The following is a 25,444-nucleotide window of genomic DNA, read 5'->3' as shown; positions in this document are numbered from 1 at the left end:
TGAAATGTCAACAATATTTAATCCACTTTTTCTTGTTTCTCTTATTCTTCCTAGTTAAAGAAACTTCTGTAAACATTAATTAGGGTTGTCTTTGTCTATTTCTGTGTTTTTAGATAAATTCTACTTCAGGTAAACTGGAGTAAAACCGAAGCTCTAATATTTACTGAGGGTTTGACAAAATATCTCAAAAAAGAGGAATTGTAATATTATTTTTCTTAAACTATAAAAACTATTCATGTGGTGCATTCAATACTTTTCAAAAACTGTTATAAAGATATATAGTACATACTAAATATTAAAAAAGGATTGTTGCTGTTATACTTACTATTCTATTAAACATGTAAATCCATAAAACTCTTTCAGTTTCAAGTTAACTATGAATTCTTACTTTTCGTGCTTATCTCTGCTATTCAAAATTGTGGTTAATCAATCAGAGCCTGTGGCATCACTAGCTAAAAATGAGCTTGTTAAAAAAGTGGAATTCAGGCCTGACCCCAGAACTACTGAATCGGAATCTGCATTTTTACAATATCCCCAGTGTACATGTATACCCATTAAAAACTGAAAGGTATCTTTCTAACTCACAATGTCTTTACCATCTGAGAAATATACAAATTTTATCCAATATGATATAAACAAAACAGTCAAAAATGCATATACCTGTGTTGAGACCATCACTTTATAATTTTTCTTCCAGATAAGTACAGTCTCTACAGTGGTTTTGTGGATCACATGTCATCTCCCTTTCCTGTAGTTAGAAACATAGTAGAGAATATTACTTTGTAAACAATTATATTATTGGATAATACATGACACTCTCATAATTAAAACCAGTTCTCTTAACTTGCCGTTTTCATCTTGGGTCCCATTATGAATTCTTCCTATGGCCCACATGGCATATGTACTTTCTTTTATTAATTTTTATTGGAGTATAGTTGCTTTACAACGTTGTGTTAGTTTCTGCTGTACAGCAAAGTGAATCAGCTATACATATATATATATCCCCTCTTTTTTGGATTTCCTTCCCATTTAGGTCACCACAGAGCACTGAGTAGAGTTCCCTTTGCTATACAATAGGTTCTCATTAGTTATCTATTTTATATTTGGTAGTGTATATATGTCAATCCCAATCTCCCAATTCATCCCACCTTACCCCCTTGGTATCCATATGTTTGTTCTCTATGTCTGTGTCTCTATTTCTGCTTTGCAAATAAGTTCATCTGTATGATTTTTCTAGGTTCCACATATAAGCGATATTATACAATATTTGTCTCTTTCTGACTTACTTCACTCTGTATGACAGTCTCTAGGTCCATCCACGTCTCTGCAAATGGCACAATTTTGTTCCTTTTTACGTCTGAGTAATATTCCATTGTATATATGTACCACATCTTCTTTATCCATTCCTATGTTGATGGACATTTAGGTTGCTTCCATGTCCTGGCTACCATAAATAGTGCTGCAATGAACATAGGGATGCATGTATCTTTTTTAATTATGGTTTTCTCTGGGTATGTGCCCAGGAGTAGGATTGCTGGGTCATATGGAAGTTCTATTTTTAGTTTTTAAAGGAACCTCCACACTGTTCTACATAGTGGCTGTAATAATTTACATTCCCACCAACAGTGTAAGAGGGTTCCCTTTTCCGTATATACTTGTTATTTCAGGGACTATTGACATCCAGGATATGGCTATAGATTTCTCTGAAGAGGAGTAGGAATGATTGGACATTGATGAATGGGAATTGCGTAGGGATGTGATGTTAGAGATCTATAGGAACCTGGTCTCCTTGGGTGAGGATACCTTCCTTTCAGAATTCCTTATCCACCCACAGAGTCAAGGGCCCTTCATTTGTAGAATGTCTCCTGGAATCTTCTGCTTCCTACAGTAGAGTTTCAGATCCAAACTTTTTGGGAAAATTTGGGAGTCTGTGGGTATAGATAGAAGGGCTTGGTGATAATTCATCATAATTCTAATCTTTCTCTTACTTGAGGTAATCTCCATCCTTCACTTTAGATTAGTGGTAATTCTATAGGATCATTTGTATAAAATAGTGTTGCCTCCATTTTAAAATCAGATTTCCACCCATAATTTTGACTCAGCATTACTTGAACATAGATCCCAGGATCTGATTTTTTGCTATTGCCTACTATAATAAAGGTTCTTTCAAAAAACAGTATTTTGGGAAATCATATTCTAGACTATTTTACTTTTCCTTCTCTTATCACCTGATCATAATACTGGACTGGAAATAGAAAAACCTCCAGCAAAACGTATGTTGCTTTTTCTGTTGAAGAAGTCTTGTTGTTACTAAGTCACAACTGGTCACTTTTTTTCTTTTTGTGCTGTGTCCAGGTACAAACCATTCTTAGTACACACTGCTCTGAGCACTGAGCATAGAAATAGCTACTTCCTCTCTGACCCAATGTCACAGGTGCAGCAGAGCAGCTGCACTCCTGGGGCCAGAAGGTCTGGCATCTGCAGGGTAGTATCCCCTCCCTTTTACCCACTGGAACTGATCGCCTTCATGGAGCAAAAGAAGGATCCTTAGATTTGAAGGGAAATAAGACAATAGCCATATACCCAGGTACGTGTGAATGGATAAAGTGTATTTGTCCCAAATTCACACTGTTAAAATAATGTGTATTTATTTAGTCTTACAATGCTTTCTTTGCAGATATATGGTATATATTTATTATTCATATTGAATGAAATATTTTAAAATTCCATATTGCTTTACAACAATAATAGGGGATTTTAACACCCCCACTTACACCAGTGGACAGATCATCCAGACAGAAAATTAATAAGGAAACACAAGCCTTAAATGACACATTAGACCAGATAGACTTAATTGATATTTATAGGACATTTCATCCAAAAGCAACAGAATAAACTTTCTTCTCAAGTGCACATGAAATATTCTCCAGGATAGATCACATCTTGGGTCACAAATCAAGCCTTGGTAAATTTTTTAAAATTGAAATCATATCAAGCACCTTTTCTGGCCACAATGCTATGAGATTAGAAATCAATTACAGGAACAAAAAACTGTAAAAAACACACACACATGGAAGCTAAACAATATGTTACTAAATAATCAATGGATCACTGAAGAAATCAAGTGGATTTTAAAAAATACCTAGAGACAAATGACAACAAAAACACAACAATCCAAAACCCATGGGATGCAGCAAAAGCAGTTCTAAAAGGGAATTTTATAGCAATACAATCTTACCTCACGAAACAAGAAAAATCTCAAATAAACAACATATCCTTAAACCTAAAGCAACTAGAGAAAGAAGAACAAACAAAACCTAAAGTTAGTAAAAGGAAAGAAATCATAAAGATCAGATCAGAAATAAATGAAATAGAGATGAAGAAAACAATAGCAAAGATCAATAAAACTAAAAGCTCATTCTTTGAGAAGATAAACAAAATTGATAAACCTTTAGCCAGACTCATCAAGGAAAAAAATGGAGAGAACTCATATAAATCAGATTAGAAATGAAAAAGAAGTTACAGCCAACACCTCAGAAATACAAAAGATTATAAAGACTACAAGCAACTATATCTCAATAAAATGGACAACCTGGAAGAAATGGACAAATTCTTAGAAAGGTACACCCTTCCAAGAATGAACTGGGAAGAAATAGAAAATATAAACAGACCTATCACAAGTAATGAAATTAAAACTGTGATTAAAAATCTTCTAACAAACAAAAGTCCAGGACCATATGGCTTCACAGGAACTATCAAACATTTAGAGAAGAGATAACACCTATCCTTCTCAAACTATTCCAAAAAATTGCAGAGGGAGGAACACTCCCAAGCTGATCCTAAGAGGCCACCATCACCCTGATACCAAAATCAGACAAAGATACCACAACAAAAAGAAAATTACAGGTCAATATCTCTGATGAACGTAGACGCAAAAATCCTCCACAAAACACTAGAAAACAGAATCCAAAAGCTCATTAAAAGGATCATACACCATGATCAAGTGGGATTTATCCCAGGGATGTAAGGTTTTTTCAATATATGCAAATCAATCAATGTGATACACCATATTAACAAACTGAAGAATAAAAACCATATGATCATCTCAATAGATTTAGAAAAAGTTTTGACAAAATTCAACACCCATTTATGATAAAAACTCTCCAGAAAGTGGGCATATAGGGAACCTACCTCAATATAATAAAGGCCATATATGACAAACCCACAGCAAAAATTGTTCTCAATGGTGAAAAATTGAAAGCATTTCCTTTAAGATCAGGAACAAGACAAGGATGTCCACTCTCGCCACTATTATTCAACATAGTTTTGAAACTCCTAACCATGGCAATCAGAGAAGAAAAAGAAAAAAGAAATCCAAATCAGAAAAGAAGTAAAACTATCACTGTTTGCAGATGACATGATACTATACATAGAAAATCCTAAAGATGCTACCAGAAAACTACTACAGTTCATCAATGAATTTGGTAAAGTTGCAGGATACGAAATTAATACACAGAAATCTCTTGCATTCCTATACACTAACAATGAAAGACCAGAAAGAGAAGTTAAAGAAACAATCCCATTTACCATCGCAACAAAAAGAATAAAATACCTAGGAATAAACCTACCTAAGGAGGCAAAAGACATGTACTCAGAAAACTATATAAGATACTGATGAAAGAAATCAAAGATGATCCAAACAGATGGAAAGATATATCATGTTCATGGATTGGAAGAATCAATATTGTGAAAATGACTATACTACACAAAGCAAGCAAGCTACACAGATTCAATGCAATCTCTGTCAAACTACCAATGACATTTTTCAAAGAATTAGAACAAAAAATTTTACAATTTATATGGAAACACAAAAGACCCCGAATAGCCAAAGCAATCTTGAGAAAGAAAAATGGAACTAGAGGAATCAGGCTCCCTGACTTCAGAATATAGTACAAAGCTACAGTCATCAAAAGAGTATGCTACTAGTACAAAAACAGAAATATAGATCAATGAAACAGGATAGAAAGCCCAGAGATAAGCCCACATACATATGGCCACCTAATCTATGACAATGGAGGCAAGAGTATACAATGGAGGAAAGACAGTCTCTTTGATAAGAGGTGCTGAGAAAACTGGACAGCTACATGTAAAAGAATGAAATTAGAACACTTCCTAACACCATACACAAATATAAACTCAAAATGGATTAAAGACCTAAACATAAGGCCAGACACTATAAAGCTCTTAGAGGAAAACATAGGCAGAACAGTCTGACATAAATCACAGCAAGATTTTTTTTGATCCACCTCTTAGAGTAATGAAAGTAAAAACAAAAGTAAGCAGATGGGACCTTATTAAACTTAAAATTTTTTGCACAGCAAAGGAAACCATAAACAAGACGGAAGGACAACCCTCAGAATGGGAGGAAATATTTGCAAATGAAGCAACTGACAAAGGATTAATCTCCAAAATATACAAATAGATCATGCAGCTCAATATCAAAAATATTACCCAATCAAAAACTTGGCAGAATGCCTAAATAGACATTTCTCTGAAGAAGACAAACAGATGGCCAAAAAGCACATGAAAAGATGCTCAACATCACTACTTATTAGAGTAATGAAATCAAAACTACAATGTGATATCACCTCTCACCGGTGAGAGTGGCCATCATCAAAAAATCTACAAACAGTAAATGCTGGAGAGGGAGGTGGAGAAAAGGGAACCCTCCTACACTGTTGATGGGAATATAAATTGGTACAGCAACTATGGAGAACATTATGGAGGTTCCTTTAAAAACGAAAATAGAACTACCATATGACTCAGCAATCCCACTCTTGGGCATATACCCAGAGAAAACCATAATTGGAAAAGATACATGCACCCCAATGTTCATTGTAGCACTGTTTACAATAGCCAGGACATGGAAGTAACCTAAATGTCCATCAACAGAGGAATGGATGAAGGAGATGTGGTACATATATACAATAGAATATTACTCAGCCATAAAAAAACAAGACAATGCCATATGCAGCAACATGGATGGACCTAGAGATTGTCATACTGAATGAAGTAAGTCAGACATGGGAAGACAAATATCATATGATATTGCTTATATGTGGAATCTGAAGAAAAGGGTACAAATGAACTTATTTCCAAAACAAGGTACAGTCACAGATGTAGGAAACAAACTTATGGTTACCAGGGGATAAGGGGGGGGGGATAAATTGGGAGATTGGGACTGACATATACACACTACTATATATAAAATAGGTAATTAATAAGGACCTATAGCACAGGGAACTCTACTCAATACTCTGTAATGCCCTATATGGGAAAAGAATCTTAAACAACAAAAACAGTGGATATATGGGGGAAAAAAACATGGTATCTTGAGTACAATTGCAAGGAGTATGAGATCTGTAAAAAAGCATTTCTGTTTTGCTTGGATGCTAATTGGGCATTTTTGCAAGAGAGAGATTTCAGGATGCAAATCTCATGTCTCTATTGTAGAAAGTTAATTCATGGTGTAACAGTCTATTAATCTTGCAAGGGTGAAGAAATATTTCTTTGGAGGGAAGAAGTCATGTATCTGTTTTTTATGAAGTTAGTGGTTTATACTTTATCAAATGAGCAAAATGGCTATTTCTGAACTTTAGGGAAAAAAAGTTTTCTGCATTTATATTATGAAGCTGATGCAAAATATCAAAAATTCTTTATTTTGAAAAACAACATAATGTAACATAATTGGTATATATTGAACCTTTTGTACACAAAAGGAAAACATGCATTTTTTTGCATTTAAAATTCTTTTGCATTATACCTGATTTACAATGTTGCATTAATTTTGGCTGTACAGCAAAATGAGATACATATATATATAAAGCATATATATAAAATTAAATGTACATATTCTTTTTCATGTTATTTTCCATTATGATTTATCACAGAATATTAACTATAGTTCTCTCTACTATACAGGAGGACCTTGTTGTTTATCCATCCTATATATAATAGTTTGCATCTGCTATTCCCAAACTCCCAATCCTTTCCTCACCCCTCCTTGGCAAACACAAGTCAGTTTTCTTTATCTGTGAGGCTGTTTCTGTTTCATAGATATGTTCATTTGTGTCATGTTTTAGATTCCACATATAAGTGATATTGTATGGTATTTGTCTTTCTCTTTCTGACATAATTCACTTAATATGTTAATCTCTGGGTTGTTTCCATGTCTTGGGTATTATAAATATTGCTGATATGAACGTAGGGGTGAGTGTATATTTTTGAATTATAGTTCTGTCTGGATATATGCCCAGGAGTGAGATTGCTGGATCATAGTTTTAGTTTTTGAGAAACCTCCATACTGTTTTCCATAGTGGCTGCAGTAATTTATATTGCCACCAACAATGTAGGAGAGTTCCCTTTTCTCCACACTCCCCCCTGCATTTGTCATTTGTAGATTATTTTTTAACATCTTTATTGGAGTCTAATTGCTTTACAATGGTGTGTTAGTTTCTGCTTTATAACAAAGTGAATCAGTTATACATACACATATGTTCCCATATCTCTTCCCTCTTGCATCTCCCTCCCTCCCACCCTCCCTATCCCACCTCTCTAGGTGGTCACAAAGCACCAAGCTGATCTCCCTGTGCTATGTGGTTGCCTCCCACTAGCTATCTATTTTACGTTTGGTAGTGTATATATGTCCATGCCACTCTCTCACTTTGTCACAGCTTACCCTTCCCCCTCCCCATATCCTCAAGTCCATTCTTTAGTAGGTCTGTGTCTTTATTCCCGTCTTGCCACTAGGTTCTTCATGACCTTTTTTTTTCCCCTTAGATTCCATATATGTGTGTTAGCATACTGTATTTGTTTTTCTCTTTCTGACTTACTTCATTCTTTATGACAGACTCTAACTCTATTCACCTCACTACAAATAACTAAATTTCGTTTCTCTTTATGGCTGAGTAATATTCCACTGTATATATGTGCCACCTCTTCTTTATCCATTCATCCGATGATGGACACTTAGGTTGCTTCCATGTCCTGGCTATTGTAAATAGAGCTGCAATGAACATTTTGGTACATGACTCTTTTTGAATTATGGTTTTTCTCAGGGTATATGCCCAGTAGTGGAATTGCTGGGTCGTATGGTAGTTCTATTTTCAGTTTTTTAAGGAACCTCCATACTCTCCTCCATAGTGGCTGTATCAATTTACATTCCCACCAACAGTGCAAGAGTGTTCCTTTTCTCTACACCCTCTCCAGCATTTATTGTTTCTAGATTTTATGATCATGGCCATTCTGACCGGTGTGAGATGATATCTCATTGTAGTTTTGATTTGCATTTCTCTAATGATTAATGATGTGGAGCATTCTTTCATGTGTTTGTTGGCAATCTGTATATCTTCTTTGGAGAAATGTCTGTTTAGGTCTTCTGCCCATTTTTGGATTGGGTTGTTTGTTTTTTTGTTATTGAGCTGCATGTGCTGCTTGTAAATTTTAGAGATTGATCCTTTGTCAGTTGCTTCACTTGCAAATATTTTCTCCCATTCTGAGGGTTGTCTGTTGGTCTAGTTTATGGTTTCCTTTGCTGTGCAAAAGCTTTGAAGTTTCATTAGGTCCCATTTGTTTATTTGTGTTTTTATTTCCATTTCTCTAGGAGCTGGGTCAAAAAGGATCTTGCTGTGATTTATGTCATAGAGTGTTCTGCCTATGTTTTCCTCTAAGAGTTTGATAGTGTCTGACCTTACATTTAGGTCTTTAATCCATTTTGAGTTTATTTTTGTGTATGGTGTTAGGGAGTGTTCTAATTTCATACTTTTACATGTACCTGTCCAGTTTTCCCAGCACCACTTATTGAAGAGGCTGTCTTTTCTCCACTGTATATGCTTGCCTCCTTTATCAAAGATAAGGTGACCATATGTGTGTGGGTTTATCTCTGGGCTTTCTATCCTGTTCCATTGATCTATATTTCTGTTTTTGTGCCAGTCCCATACTGTCTTGATTACTGTAGCTTTGTAGTGTAGTCAGAAGTCAGGGAGCCTGATTCCTCCAGCTCCGTTTTTCATTCTCAAGATTGCTTTGGGTATTCGGGGTCTTTTGTGTTTCCATACAAATAGTGAAATTTTTTGTTGTAGTTCTGTGAAAAATGCCAGTGGTAGTTTGATAGGGATTGCATTGAATCTGTAGATTGCTTTGGGTAGTAGAGTCATTTTCACAATATTGATTCTTCCAATCCAAGAACATGGCATATCTCTCCATCTATTTGTATCATCTTTAATTTCTTTCCTCAGTGTCTTATAATTTTCTGCATACAGGTCTTTTGTCTCCTAAGGTAGGTTTATTCCTAGATATTTTATTCTTTTTGTTGCAGTTGTAAATGGGAGTGTTTTCTTAATTTCACTTTCAGATTTTTCATCATAAGTGCATAGGAATGCAAGAGATTTCTGTGCATTAATTTCACATCCTGCTACTTTACCAAATTCATTGATTAGCTCTAGTAGTTTTCTGGTAGCATCTTTAGGATTCTCTATGTATAGTATCATGTCATCTGCACACAGTGACAGCTTTACTTCTTCTTTTCCGATTTGGATTCCTTTTCTTTCTTTTTCTTCTCTGATTGCTGTGGCTAAAACTTCCAAAACTATGTTGAATAATAGTGGTGAGAGTGGGCAACCTTGTCTTGTTCCTGATCTTAGTGGAAATGGTTTCAGTTTTTCACTATTGAGAACGATGTTGGCTGTGGGTTTGTCATATATGGCCTTTATTATGTTGAGGAAAGTTCCCTCTGTGCCTACTTTCTGCAGGGCTTTTATCATAAATGGGTGTTGAATTTTGTCGAAAGCTTTCTCTGCATCTATTGAGATGATCATATGGTTTTTCTCCTTCAATTTGTTAATATGGTGTATCACGTTGATTGATTTGCATATATTGAAGAATCCTTGCATTCCTGGAATAAAACCCAGTTGATCATGGTGTATGATCCTTTTAATGTGCTGTTGGATTCTGTTTGCCAGTATTTTGTTGAGGATTTTTGCATCTATGTTCATCAGTGATATTGGCCTGTAGTTTTCTTTTTTTTGTGACCTCTTTGTCTGGTTTTGGTATCAGGGTGATGGTGGCCTCACAAAATGAGTTGGGGAGTGTTCCTCCTTCTGCAATATTTTGGAAGAGTTTGAGAAGGATAGGTGTTAGCTCTTTTCTAAATGTTTGATAGAATTCGCCTGTGAAGCCATGTGGTCCTGGGCATTTGTTTGTTGGAAGATTTTAAATCACAGTTTCAATTTCAGTGCTTGTGATTGGTCTGTTCAAATTTTCTATTTCTTCCTGGTTCAGTCTCGGCAGGTTGTGCATTTCTAAGAATTTGTCCATTTCTTCCAGGTTGTCCATTTTATTGGCATAGAGTTGCTTGTAGTAATCTCTCATGATCGTTTGTATTTCTGCGGTGTCTGTTGTAACTTCTCCTTTTTCATTTCTAATTCTATTGATTTGAGTCTTCTCCCTTTTTTTCTTGATGAGTCTGGCTAATGGTTTATCAATTTTGTTTATCTTCTCAAAGAACCAGCTTTATTTTTATTGGTCTTTGCTATCATTTCCTTCATTTCTTCTTCATTTATTTCTGATCTGATCTTTATGATTTCTTTTCTTCTGCTAACTTTGGGGTTTTTTGTTCTTCTTTCTCTAATTGCTTTAGGTGCAAGGTTAGGTTGTTTATTTCAGATGTTTCCTGTTTCTTAAGGTAGGATTGTATTACTATAAACTTCCCTCTTAGAACTGCTTTTGCAGCATCCCATAGGTTTTGGGTTGTTGTGTCTCCATTGTCATTTGTTTCTAGGTATTTTTTAATTTCTCCTTTGATTTCTTCAGTGATCACTTCGTTATTAAGTAGTGTATTGTTTAGCCTCCATGTGTTTGTATTTTTTACACATCTTTTCCTGTAATTGATATCTAGTCTCATAGCATTGTGGTCGGAAAAGATACTTGATACAATTTCAATTTTCTTAAATTTACCAAGGCTTGATTTGTGACCCAAGATATGATCTAACCTCGAGAATGTTCCATGAGCACTTGAGAAAAATGTGTATTCTGTTGTTTTGCGGTGGAATATCCTATAAATATCAATTAAGTCCATCTTGTTTAATGTATCATTTAAAGCTTGTGTTTCCTTATTTATTTTCATTTTGGATGATCTGTCCATTGGTGAAAGTGGGGTGTTAAAGTCCCACTATGATTGTGTTACTGTCAATTTCCCCTTTTATGGCTGTTAGTATTTGCCTTACGTATTGAGGTGCTCCTATGTTGGGTGCATAAATATTTACAATTGTTAGATCTTCTTCTTGGATTGATCCCTTGATCATTGTGTAATGTCCTTCTGTGTCTCTTGTAATAGTCTTTGTTTTAAAGTCTATTTTGTCTGATATGAGAATTGCTACTCCAACTTTCTTTTGATTTCCATTTGCATGGAATGTCTTTTTCCATCCCCTCATTTTCAGTCTGTATGTGTCACTAGGTCTGAAGTGGGTCTCTTGTAGATAGCCTATATACAGGTCATGTTTTTGTATCCATTCAGCCAGCCTATGTCTTTGGTTGGAGCATTTAATCCATTTACATTTGAAGTAATTATCAATATGTATGTTCCTATTACCATTTTCTTAATTGTTTTGGGTTTGTTATTGTAGGTCTTTTCCTTCTCTTGTGTTTCCTTCCTAGAGAAGTTCCTTTAGCATTTGTTGTAAAGCTGGTTTGGTGGTGCTGAACTCTCTCAGCTTTTGCTTGTCTGTAAAGGTTTTAATTTCTCCATCAAATCTGAATGAGATCCTTGCTGGGTAGAGTAATCTTGGTTGTAGGTTTTTCTCCTTCATCACTTTAAATATGTCCTGCCACTCCCTTCTGGCTTGCAGAGTTTCTGCTGAAAGATCAGCTGTTAACCTTATGGGGATTCCCTTGTGTGTTATTTGTTGTTTTTCCCTTGCTGCTTTTAATATGTATTCTTTATATTTAATTTTGGATAGTTTGATTAATATGTGTCTTGGCGTGTTTCTCCTTGGATTTATCCTGTATGGGACTCTCTGCTTCCAGGACTTGATTAACTATTTCCTTTCCCATGTTAGGGAAGTTTTCAACTATAATCTCTTCAAATATTTTCTCAGTCACTTTCTTTTTCTCTTCTTCTTCTGGGACCCCTACAATTCGAATGTTGGTGCGTTTAATGTTGTCCCAGATGTCTCTGAGACTGTTCTCAATTCTTTGCATTCTTTTTTCTTTATTCTGCTCTGCTGTAGCTATTTCCACTCTTTTATCTTCCAGGTCACTTATCCGTTCTTCTGCCTCATTTATTCTGCTATTGATCCCTTCTAGAGTATTTTTAATTTCATTTATTGTGTTGTTCATCGTTGCTTGTTTCCCCTTTAGTTCTTCTAGGTCCTTGTTAAATGTTTCTTGCATTTTGTCTATTCTATTTCCAAGATTTCGGATCATCTTTACTATCATTATTCTGAATTCTTTTTCAGGTAGACTGCTTATTTCCTCTTCATTTGTTAGGTCTGGTGTGTTTTTACCTTGCTCCTTCATCTGCTGTGTGTTTTTCTGTCGTCTCACTTTGCTTATCTTACTGTGTTTGGGGTCTCCCTTTCATAGGCTGCAGGTTCGTAGTTCCCGTTGTTTTTGGTATCTGTCCCCAGTGGCTAAGGTTGGTTCAGTGGGTTGTGTAGGCTTCCTGGTGGAGGGGACTAGTGCCTGTGTTCTGGTGGATGAGGCTAGATCTTGTCTTTCTGGTGGGCAGGTCCACGTCTGGTGGTGTGTTTTGGGGTGTCTGTGGCCTTTTTATGATTTTAGGCAGCCTCTCTGCTAATGGATGGGGCTGTGTTCCTGTCTTGCTAGTTGTTTGGCATAGGGTGTCCAGCACTGTACCTTGCTGGTCGTTGAGTGAAGCTGGGTCTTGGTGTTGAAATGGAGATTTCTGGGAGATTTTCGCCATTCGGTATTACGTGGAGCTGGAAGTTCTCTTGTGGACCAGTGTCCTGAAGTTGGCTCTCCTACCTCAGAGGCACAACCCTGATGCCTGGCTGGAGCACCAAGAGCCTTTCATCCACAGAGCCTCTAAAATCGAGTCCATTGACTTGTAGAAGTTTGTCAGTTTCTTGCTTCAACTGCCAAGTGCTGGGGTAGTGGGTGCTGCTTCAAGGAATCTTGAAATGAAGATCCTCAGGGCAAATAATCCTGACAGCTGCTAGGGCCTTGCCCCAATATTCCCTGACTCGTGCTGGCTAGCCACGAGCAGCAAGGCTCCTGGCTGGCTAAGCCAAATTTTTTACCAAGTCCAAGTCACTCTGCTCACTGCATGACAGGCCAAAAAATCAGGAGATGAGGTGTTGAGGCAAGAGATAGAGACTTTATTTGGAAAGCCAGCAGATGGAGAAGATGGCAGACTATAGAGTCCCCAGAAAATCATCTTCTGTAGATTTTTTAATGATGGCCATTCTGGCCAGTATGAAGTGGTAACTCATTGTAGTTTTGATTTGCATTTCTCTAATAATTAGTGATGATGTGCATCTTTTAATGTGCCTTTTGGCCATTTGTATGTCTTCTTTGGAGATATGTCTATTTAGGTCTTCTGCCCATTTTTTGATTGAGTTATTTTTTATTTTGTTGAGTTGTATGAGCTGTTTGTGTATTTTGGAAATTAAGCCCTTGTCAGTATCATCATTTGCAATCCAAGACCATGGGACACTGTTCCATATCTTTGAATCATCTTCAATTTTTTTATTAATGTTTTTCTCAGCATATAAGTCTTTCACCATTTTGGTGAGGTTGATTCCTAGTTTATCTTTTGATGCAATTTGAAAGGGATTGTTTGTTTACATTCACTTTCTGATATTTCATTGTTAGTTTAAAGAAATGCAACCCATTTCTGATTGTTAATCTTGTATCTGCTACTTTGCTGAATTCATTTATTAGTTCTAGTAGTTTTGTGTGGAGTCTTTAGGGTTTTCTATATATAGTATCATGTCATCTGCATATAATGAAAATTTTACCTCTTCCCTTCCAACTTGGATATCATTCATTTCTTTTTCTTGTCAGATTGCTGCAGCTAGGACAGCCAATACTATGTTGAATAGAAGTGGTGACAGTGGGCATCCTTGTCTTCTTCCAGATTTTAGTGGGAAGGCTTTTAGCTTTTTACTGCTGAGTATTGTATTGGCTATTTTGTCATAAATAGCTTTTATCATGTTGAGATATGTTCCCTCTATACACAATTTTGTAAGTTTTTTTTATCATTAATGGATGTTGAATCTTATCTAATGCTTTTTCTGCATCTATTGAGGTGATCATTTGGTTTTTGTTTTTCTTTTGTTGATGTGGTGTATCACATTGATTGATTTGCCTATGTTGAACAATCCTTGTGACCCTGGGATGAATCTAACTTGGTCATGGTGTATAATCTCTTTTATGTGTTGTTGGATTTGGTTTTCTAATATTCTGTTGAGAATTTCTGCATCTATATTTATCAAAGATATTGGCCTGTATTTTTTTTTTCTGTTTTTGGTAGTGTCTTTGCCAGATTTTAGTATCAGGGTGATGGTGGCTTCATAAAATATCACTGGGAGTGTTCCTTCCCTTCAAACTTTTGGAAGAGTTTGAGAAGGATCATATAAGTTCTTCTTTGTATATTTGGTAGAATTCGCCTGTGAAGCCATCTGGCCCTGGACTTTTGTTTATAGGGAGGTTTTTTCTTATTATTATTACAGATTCTATTTCAGCTCTAGTGATCAGTCTGTTTGAGTTATTTATTTCTTCTTGATTCAGTTTTGGTGGGCTGTAAAAAAAAAAAAAACAAACATTTTTAGATTGGTTAGTACCTAAGTATTTACCATGTATTAGACCACAAAAGTGCAAAGGAAAAACTTGAAATATTTTTTCAAATAAAAAAGTATTGAAATATTGTTCAAGAAATTGGGTTAATAATGCCAATTACAATAACGGCAAATTGTTTAAGCTTTAAAACTACTTTATCTAAGATGTATATTATATGGTAATTGTTTTATTGGTTTTAATTACAAGGAGTGTATTTTCCTTTCCACTTTAATTCTTTATTTTACCTGTATCTTGTGAAAAATGTTTAATTGCACATAATATTAAAAATACACTTTAATAGAAGATATTAGTCTATTTACATTTACTCTACTACTGTACATATTTAGGTTTAGATTTACCACGTTATTGTGTGCTCTTTTTTAAACCTAGTCCGTTCTCATTATTTTCTATCTTAACTATTCTGTATTAATTTAAAAAAATCAATTCTCCTTTCTACCCTTCCTCTTTGAGGATTAGATATGAAGTATATCCTTTTTATTAATCTCAAATTTTCAGCTTACTTTTAAAAAGTAATCACAGTGTCAAGTATTTAATACCTCTCACTTCCACCTTGAAAAAACATGGATATTTAAATGCTAATATAATTACCTTCCCTACCCTATATTATTTATTAGTGATATGTACAAAAAACAACTAAAGACATGCAAGGTTTATAAGGAAATGACAAATTTCAGAAAATTTAGAATCTAAATACACTCTATATGTAGCTCCAAGATAAGACACAGAGAATTGTTAGACACGCAGTGGCCCCCTGGTTCCCATTCTAGTCACTACCCTTAAGGTTTACTATTGTTCTGGTATCTAACAAAAAAATCAGTTTTCCTGTGTTTTATATTTCATATAAATGAAGTGACACAGCAGTAACTCTTTTGTATTGGGCTTTTTTATTACTTATGTTGTTTGTAAATATACCTATATGGTTGCCTATTGCAATAATGCATTGTTGTTGTTGTATATGATTCCATAGTGTAAATATTAAACTATTAATTTATTCCAATGTGTATTACAATATGAGTGATTTTCAGTTTGTGTCTATTGAGAATAGCACTGATATTTAAATTCTAGAACTTGTGCTTTGGTGATATGTGTATAAATTATTGTTCATTATATATGTAGTAGTAAAATTTTCAAGTCATAAGTTTCATGTGTTTATCTGTTTTAAATACTTTTAAATATTTTCCAAACATTTCTATGAATTTCCATACTCACCAGCAGGGAATGAGATTCATGGATTATACACATTTTTGCCAGAACGTGATAATTCCTGTCATTTTCACTTCAGCTTTTTGGCTGATGAGTGATAATTCCAGATATTGGTTTTGTTGCATTTCCTTGATTACAAAAGAAGTCAAGCAGCTTTTGATATGTTTACTTAACATTTTGTATTCTCACTTTTGAAATACCTTTTGGTATGTTTTCCACATTTTTCCTATTGCATTAACTTCTTATTGAAGGACTTCTTATTTAGGAGTTCTTTATATATGTTTGGTATGTGTTCTTCTCTCTTTCTGTCTCTCCTTCTCTGTCTTCAGATGATTGTCAGTTTTTAATTTTCATAATTTCTAATTTGTTATTTTTCCCTTTATAGTCTTTTTTTTCACACACACACACTGTATTTTATTTTTACAAGACATAAATAGACTGACACCAAGCATTGTAAATGGATGACCACAACAAAAGCAACAATGATTGCAATTACTAAATATGAAACACACTCATGCCATGTCATAATATTGACATTCAGTCCAGTAATCCTCCACTGTAACAGCTCCTTTACTTTGCAGTGAAAATTGATTTGTATATTCTTTGCCTCTGAGTCCTTGTGGGATTTTTTTTAAATTCAAACAGAAAGTCACAAAAATTATAATCATCCTCATCAGTTCACTCAGTCCCATGTAATTAATTTTTTTTTCATCTTGATCTTTTGTTAGCACTTTTATGAGTTCATCAGTTTTTCATTAGAGTTCTGAAAATGCTTATTCATTCAGTTCAGCAGTACAGTCAGTTACCAGAAACCTGTACTTGTCAGAGTCTTTTCCATGAATTCCTTGAAGATGAAACCCTTTTATAGGAACATATTTGCAAAAGCATCACAGCAGAACACCCAGAACTGCCTGTAAATGACAAAAGACTTAAAAATGACCATGGTTAAAGATTTGATGAAAGTTCATAATAATGCAATTGACAAGGAAATTGTTATTTCTGAGATATACATTTTAAAGTAATAACTAGAATTATGACATAACATTATACCAGAACATATAAGATTTTTAGAAATTTCATGTAATGTCTGAAACATTTATATTAACATATTTCCATACAAATAACCCAATGAAAGTTTAGTATTAGTTGTTTTTTTTGTTTTTTTTATACTGCAGGTTCTTATTAGTCATCAATTTTATACACATCAGTGTATACATGTCAATCCCAATCGCCCAATTCAGCACACCACCATCCCCACCCCACCGCAGTTTTCCCCCCTTGGTGTCTATATGTCTGTTCTCTACAACTGTGTCTCAACTTCTGCCCTGCAAACCGGCTCATCTGTACCATTTTTCTAGGTTCCACATACATGCGTTAATATACGATATTTGTTTTTCTCTTTCTGACTTACTTCACTCTGTATGACAGTCTCTAGATCCATCCACGTCTCAGCAAATGACTCAATTTGGTTCCTTTTTATGGCTGAGTAATATTCCATTGTATATATGTAACACTACTTCTTTAACCATTCGTCTGTCGAAGGGCATTTAGGTTGCTTCCATGACCTGGCTATTGTAAATAGTGCTGCAGTGAACATTGGGGTGCATGTGTCTTCTTGAACTATGGTTTTCTCTGGGTATACGCCCAGTAGTGGGATTGCTGGATCATATGGTAAATCTATTTTTAGTTTTTAAGGAACCTCCATACTGTTCCCCATAGTGGCTGTATCAATTTACATTCCCACCAACAGTGCAAGAGGGTTCCCTTTTCTCCACACCCTCTCCAGCATTTGTTGTTTGTAGATTTTCTGATGATGCCCATTCTAACCGGTGTGAGGTGATACCTCATTGTAGTTTTGATTTCTCTAATAATTAGTGATGTTGAGCATCTTTTCATGTGCTTCTTGGCCATCTGTATGTCTTCTTTGGAGAAATGTCTATTTAGGTCTTCTGCCCATTTCTGAATTGGGTTGTTTGTTTCTTTAGTATTGAGCTGAATGAGCTGTTTATATATTTTGGAGATTAATCCTTTGTCCGTTGACTCATTTGCAAATATTTTCTCCCATTCCGAGGGTTGTCTTTTCGTCTTGTTTATGGTTTCCTTTGCTGTGCAAAAGCTTTTAAGTTTCATTAGGTCCCATTTGTTTATTTTTGTTTTTATTTCTATTACTCTAGGAGGTGGATCAAAAAAGATCTTGCTGTGACTTATGTCATAGAGTGTTCTTCCTATGTTTTCCTCTAAGAGTTTTATAGTGTCCGGTCTTACATTTAGGTCTCTAATCCATTTTGAGTTTATTTTTGTGTATGGTGTTAGGGAGTGTTCTAATTTCATTATTTTACATGTAGCTGTCCAGTTTTCCCAGCACCACTTATTGAAGAGACTGTCTTTTCTCCATTGTATATCTTTGCCTCCTTTGTCATAGATTAGTTGACCATAGGTGCGTGGGTTTATCTCTGGGCTTTCTATCTTGTTTCATTGATCTATGTTTCTGTTTTTGTACCAGTACCATATTGTCTTCATTACTGTAGCTTTGTAGTATAGTCTGAAGTCAGGGAGTCTGATTCCTCCAGCTCCGTTCTTTTCCCTCAAGACTGCTTTGGCTATTCGGGGTCTTTTGTGCCTCCATACAAAGTTTAAAATGATTTGTTCTAGTTCTGTAAAAAATGCCATTGGTAATTTGATAGGGATTGCATTGAATCTGTAGATTGCTTTGGGTAGTACAGTCATTTTCACAATATTGATTCTTCCAATCCAAGAACATGGTATATCTCTCCACCTGTTGGTATCATCTTTAATTTCTTTCATCAGTGTCTTATAGTTTTCTGCATACAGGTCTTTTGTCTCCCTAGGTAGGTTTATTCCTAGGTATTTTATTCTTTTTGTTGCAGTGGTAAATGGCAGTGTTTCCTTAATTTCTCTTTCAGATTTTCCATCATTGGTGTATAGGAATGCAAGAGATTTCTGTGCATTAATTTTGTATCCTGCAACTTTACCAAATTCATTGATTAGCTCTAGTAGTTTTCTGGTGGCATTTTTAGGATTCTCTATGTATAGTATCATGTCATCTGCAAACAGTGACAGTTTTACTTCTTCTTTTCCAATTTGTATTCCTTTTATTTCTTTTTCTTCTCTGATTGCCATGGCTAGGACTTCCAATACTATGTTGAATAATAGTGGTGAGAGTGGACATCCTTGTCTTGTTCCTGATCTTAGAGGAAATGCTTCCAGTTTTTCACCATTGAAAATGATGTTTGCTGTGGGTTTGTCATATATGACCTTTATTTTGTTGAGGTAGGTTCCCTCTATGCCCACTTTCTGGAGAGTTTATATCATAAATGGGTGTTGAATTTTGTCAAAAGCTTTTTCTGCATCTATTGAGATGATCATATGGTTTTTATTCTTCAGTTTGTTAATATGGTGTATCACATTGATTGATTTGTGTGTATTGAAGAATCCTTGCATCCCTGGGATAAATCCCACTTGATCATGGTGTATGATCCTTTTAATGTGTTGTTGGATTCTGTTTGCCAGTATTTTGTTGAGGATTTTTGCATCTATATTCATCAGTGATATTGGTCTTTAATTTTCTTTTTTTGTAGTGTCTTTGTCTGGTTTTGATATCAGAGTGATGGTGGCCTCATAGAATGAGTTTGGAAGTGTTCCTTCCTCTGCAATTTTTAGGAAGAGTTTGAGAAGGATGGGTGTTAGCTCTTCTCTAAATGTGCGATAGAATTCACCTGTGAAGCCATCTGGTCCTGGACTTTTGTTTGTTGGAAGATTTTTAATCACAGTTTCAATTTCAGTGCTTGTGATTGGTCTGTTCAAATTTTCTATTTCTTCCTGGTTCAGTCTCGGCAGGTTGTGCATTTCTAAGAATTTGTCCATTTCTTCCAGGTTGTCCATTTTATTGGCATAGAGTTGCTTGTAGTAGTCTCTTAGGATGCTCTGTATTTCTGCGGTAACTTCTCCTTTTTCATTTCTAATTCTATTGATTTGAGTCTTCTCCTTCTTTTTCTTGATGAGTCTGGCTAATGGTTTATCAATTTTGTTTATCTTCTCAAAGAACCAGCTTTTAGTTTTATTGATGTTTGCTACTGTTTTCTTAGTTTCTATTTCATTTACTTCTGCTCTGATCTTTATGATTTCTTTCCCTCTGCTAACTTTGGGTTTTGTTTGCTCTTCTTTCTCTAGTTCCTTTAGGTGTAAGGTTAGATTGTTTACTTGAGATTTTTCTTGTTTCTTGAGGTAGGCTTGTATAGCTATAAACTTCCCTCTTAGAACTGCTTTTGCTGCATCCCATAGGTTTTGGATCGTCGTGTTTTCATTTTCATTTGTCTCTAGGTAGTTTTTGATTTCCTCTTTGATTTCTTCAGTGATCTCTTGGTTATTTAGTAACGTATTGTTTCGCCTCCAGGTGTTTGTCTTTTTTACGTTTTTTTCCCTGTAATTCATTTCTAATCTCATCGCGTTGTGGTCAGAAAAGATGCTTGATATGATTTCAATTTTCTTAAATTTACTGAGGCTTGATTTGTGACCCAAGATGTGATCTATCCTGGAGAATGTTCCATGTGCACTTGAGAAGAAAGTGTAATCTGCTGTTTTTGGATGGAATGTCCTATAAATATCAATTAAATCTATCTGGTCTATTGTGTCATTTAAAGCTTCTGTTTCCTTATTTATTTTCATTTTGGATGATCTGTCCATTGGTGTAAGTGAGGTGTTAAAGTCCCCCACTATTACTGTGTTATTGTCGATTTCCTCCTTTATAGCTGTTAGCAGTTGCCTTATGTATTGAGGGGCTCCTATGTTGGGTGCATATATATTTATAATTGTTATATCTTCTTCTTGGATTGATCCCTGGATCATTATGTAGTGTCCTTCCTTGTCTCTTGTAACATTCTTTATTTTAAAGTCTATTTTATCTGATATGAGTATAGCTACTCCAGCTTTCTTTTGATTTCCATTTGCATGGAATATCTTTTTCCATCCCCTCACTTTCAGTCTGTATGTGTCCCTAGGTCTGAAGTGGGTCTCTTATAGACAGCATATAGATGGGTCTTGTCTTTGTATCCAGTCAGCAAACCTGTGTCTTTTGGTTGGAGCACTTAATCCACTCACGTTTAAGGTAACTATTGATATGTATGTTCCTATGACCATTTTCTTAATTGTTTTGGGTTTGTGTTCGTAGGTTCTTTTCTTCTCTTGTGTTCCCCACTTAGAGAAGTTCCTTTAGCATTTGTTGTAGAGCTGGTTTGGTGGTGCTGAATTCTCTTAGCTTTTGCTTGTTTGTAAAACTTTTGATTTCTCCATCAAATCTGAATGAGATCCTTGCTGGGTAGAGTAATCTTGGTTGTAGGTTCTTCACTTTAAGTATATCATGCCACTCCCTTCTGGCTTGCAGAGTTTCTGCTGAGAAATCAGCTGTTAACCTTATGGGAGTTCCCTTGTATGTTATTTGTCGTTTTTCCCTTGCTGCTTTCAATAATTTTTCTTTGTCTTAAATTTTTGCCAATTTGATTACTAGGTGTCTCGGCCTGTTTCTCCTTGGGTATATCCTGTATGGGACTCGCTGCGCTTCCTGGACTTGGGTGGCTATTTCCTTTCCCATGTTAGGGAAGTTTTCGATTATAATCTCTTCAAATATTTTCTCTGGTCCTTTCTCTCTCTCTCCTCCTTCTGGGACCCCTATAATGTGAATGTTGTTGCGTTTAATGTGGTCCCAGAGGTCTCTTAGGCTGTCTTCATTTCTTTTCATTCTTTTTTCTTTAGTCTGTTCTGCAGCAGTGAATTCCACCATTCTGTCTTCCAGGTCACTTATCCGTTCTTCTGCCTCAGTTATTCTGCTATTGATTCCTTCTAGTGTAGTTTTCATTTCAGTTACTGTATTGTTCATCTCTGTTTGTTTGTTCTTTAATTCTTCTAGGTCTTTGTTAAACATTTCTTGCATCTTCTCGATCTTTGCCTCCATTCTTATTCTGAGGTCCTGGATCATCTTCACTATCATTATTCTGAATTCTTTTTCTGGAAGGTTGCCTATCTCCACTTCATTTAGTTGTTTTTCTGGGGTTTTGTCTTGTTCCTTCATCTGGTATATAGCCCTCTGCCTTTTCATCTTGTCTATCTTTCTGTGAATGTGGTTTTTGTTCCACAGGCTGCAGGATTATAGATTTTCTTGCTTCTGCTGTCTTCCCTCTGGTGGTTGAGGCTATCTAAGAGGCTTGATGGGAGGCTCCGGTGGTGGGTAGAGCTGACTGTTGCTGTGGTGGTCAGAGCTCAGTAAAACTTTAATCCACTTGACTGTTGGTGGGTGGGGCTGGGTTCCCTCCCTGTTGGTTGTTTTGCCTGAGGCAACCCAACACTGGAGCCTACCTGGGCTCTTTGGTGGGGCTAATGACAGACTCTGGGAGGGCTCACACTAAGGAGTACTTCCCAGAACTTCTGCTGCCAATGTCTTTGTCCCCACGGTGAAACAGAGCCAACCCCTGCCTCTGCAGGAGACCTTCCAACACTAGCAGGTAGGTCTGGTTCAGTCTCCCCCGGGGTCACTGCTCTTTCCCCTGGGTCCCGATGTGCACATTTTTGTGTGCGCCCTCCAAGAGTGGGGTCTCTGTTTCCCCTAGTCCTGTCGAAGTCCTGCAATTAATTCCCACTAAGCTTCAAAGTCTGATTCTCTATGAATTCCTCCTCCCATTGCCGGACCCCCAGCTTGGGAAGACTGACGGGGGGCTCAGAACCTTCACTCCAGTGGGTGGACTTCTGTGGTATAAGTGTTCTCCAGTCTGTGAGTCACCCACCCACCAGTTATGGGATTTGATTTTACTCTGATTGCACTCCTCCTATTGTCTCATTGTGGCTTCTCCTTTGTCTTTTGATGTGGGGTGTCTTTTTTGGTGAGTTCCAGTGTCTTCCTGTCGATGATTGTCCAGCAGCTAGTTGTGATTCTGGTGTTCTCACAAGAGGGAGTGAGAGCACGTCCTTCTACTCCGCCACCTTGGTTCCTCCTATAGTTAGTCTTTTTACCTGTAGCAAAACTAATTTTTTTATTTTAAACCACAGAGATGTTTTCTTTTCTTCAATAAATTTAATTATTAAGCTTTAAATTTAATTTAGCTTTCTAAACAAAATCAAATTGTTGTAACATAGTGAGAATTTTTTTTCAATTCTGGCTAGAAAATTACCTTTATTCAGAAAATGTTGTATTCAGCTTTCTTTTCATTTGCTTCTACCTCTCATTGATTCACAGAGGTAAACATCACTTCATCCATGGCCCTGACTTTTCCCTGAAGTCTCATGGTCATTCTCACGAACTCTTTTTGCCTTCTGAAATCTTTAGCAACCCCATTGTATCACAAAAGCAAAAACCTTCCTTGGGCTTTTTCCTCAGAGGATTCATTATTCTCACATTTTAAATGGGAGGTTGCAACATGTTAAGAGAAGATTCTACAAGGGTCTCAAATTTTTTCACATCTTGTATCAGCCTCTGCTTGCACACTCTGGTCAAGGATTTTTGTACAACACACTGATGGAAGATGCCAATTGTTTCTCTCATTGGGGCAAAGGACAGATTAATTACCTGACAAATAAAATAAAGACAGTGTCTTGCTCCGTTCAAATGCTGGACAAAATTACTTGCATTCTAATTAAAAGTTTCAGGTGACTGAAGCTTAAGATTTCTAAGCTTTAATCCATACCTACTCCATGCACAGCATCCAACTGGACTACTTTACATCACCCTGTGGGATTGTGTGTACAGAGGAACAGATAAAAACTTAAAACTATTGTTGTCTGTTTGTGTCATAAAAATAATTTTTGTCTCATACTAAGGTATCTAAAATATTTTTTCTAAAAATCTATAAAACTGTCAGGCTAAAATAGTGGAATTTCAAATGTGGAAAAATCTAAGACCCTTCAAATTTCTTTCCACTTTTGGTGACTGATGGGGTGCCGTTGAGAGATATGACTTTCTTAAACAAAATAGATAAGGCTTCTTCATAAACCTGACTGGGAAATATGAAAATATTCCCTGGAAAAAGGTAGAAATTCTCTAGGCCAAGTAATGGGTAACATGGGGTAAGGGCCCTCTGTTGTTGTACATGTTAATGCAGATGATGTCAGAGGTGAGGATAAAACAGCCTAAATATACTTTATTTTTGTTTGTTGTACTATTAGTAAAAAGAGGAAGAGTCAAATAGTCACCATGGTTGATATAGCAAATGGGCTGCTTGAAACTACACAGAAGTGTACTTGCTTGTATTTTCTGTGCAGTTACTCTCTTTTTTAATGTGCCTTGGTATCTCCGTCAACTTATACATCAACTCCAGCATCATTAAGCAGAAATCCAAGTCTATTCTTTGGAATTATGAGGAAGGGAAGAATTGAACTATTTATAGCATGTTTTATACAGGTATACATGTCAGCATCCTTTTTTATGTCATGCCATGTGTGGAGGGTCAGTAGGTTCAGAGGAGTCTGGAAGCACCAAGGTCTGTGGGGTTAGTCATGGCTGCATTCATGGGTAGAAAAAAGAAGTCCCTTATCCTGGTCACTATCTAGATGCCTGTAGCTCCAAAGAGAAGAAGGCAGTAGAGATCTCAGAAGAGCCAACATTAAACGAAATGTCCTCATTACTCTCGGCAACCTCTCATGATAGTCTCCCATATCTCCTTGAGTCCCCACATATTGCACAGGGGATAGTGTAATATCACTAGAGCATGTGACTCCTTCAGATTAACATTATTATTGTTGAAAAAATAAAACAGGTTCAAGTGATTGATAGGGTTTGAAAAGGGTTCACAGTGGGTGGGAAACTACTGTAACAATGTAGACAGAACTCTTTGGATAGATTCATCATCTTGTGCTTTTGTTTTTGTTTTGTTTTTTGCTGCTTCAGAATCTATAGTAGATTGGTGTGTTACATGATGTACTCCCCTATCTTAAAAGTTTAGATGGAGCACTTAGGAAGAAGTTTGTTAGTGAGGCAAACTCCCCGGCCCTCGGTCAGCAGTGGGCGCAAAAGGATTTAGCCCAAATGCTTTCATCCTTTGATGTCCAAAGTTTTCACTATATGAATGATGTTTTGTTTGTTGGCAGTTGAGGAGCCTTTGTCTCAATATCCCTGTTTAAAAAGTATTATCACTGTCTGCCAGAAAGAATATCTGACAAAATAGGAAAAATCTGAGGGTTATTCTTAACAATTAAGGGTTTTGGGGATTTTATAATAAATATAAATTTGCAAAACCTTTAACATGAAAGGAAAAATCAATTAACTCTGTGGTCACTGCTATGGTGTAAACATTTGGTCCCTCTAATTTTCAGAATTTGAAACCCAGCTCCCATGTTGATGGTATTAAGAGGTGTGGATTTG

At 36.0% G+C, this 25,444-nt stretch overlaps 1 non-coding gene across 1 annotated transcript; it reads right to left on the bottom strand.

The window, feature by feature from the left end:
- Positions 1-2,345: 2,345 nt before the first annotated feature.
- On the bottom strand, positions 2,346-2,479 carry LOC137766863 (small nucleolar RNA SNORA43). The gene has a single exon (XR_011074396.1). It is a non-coding gene; the product is annotated as a small nucleolar RNA SNORA43 (small nucleolar RNA).
- Positions 2,480-25,444: the final 22,965 nt, after the last annotated feature.

Source organism: Eschrichtius robustus, chromosome 6 (genome assembly GCF_028021215.1).
Source record: "Eschrichtius robustus isolate mEscRob2 chromosome 6, mEscRob2.pri, whole genome shotgun sequence".
NCBI classification, from domain to species: domain Eukaryota; kingdom Metazoa; phylum Chordata; class Mammalia; order Artiodactyla; family Eschrichtiidae; genus Eschrichtius; species Eschrichtius robustus.
This window is presented reverse-complemented; position numbering and strand designations above follow the sequence as displayed.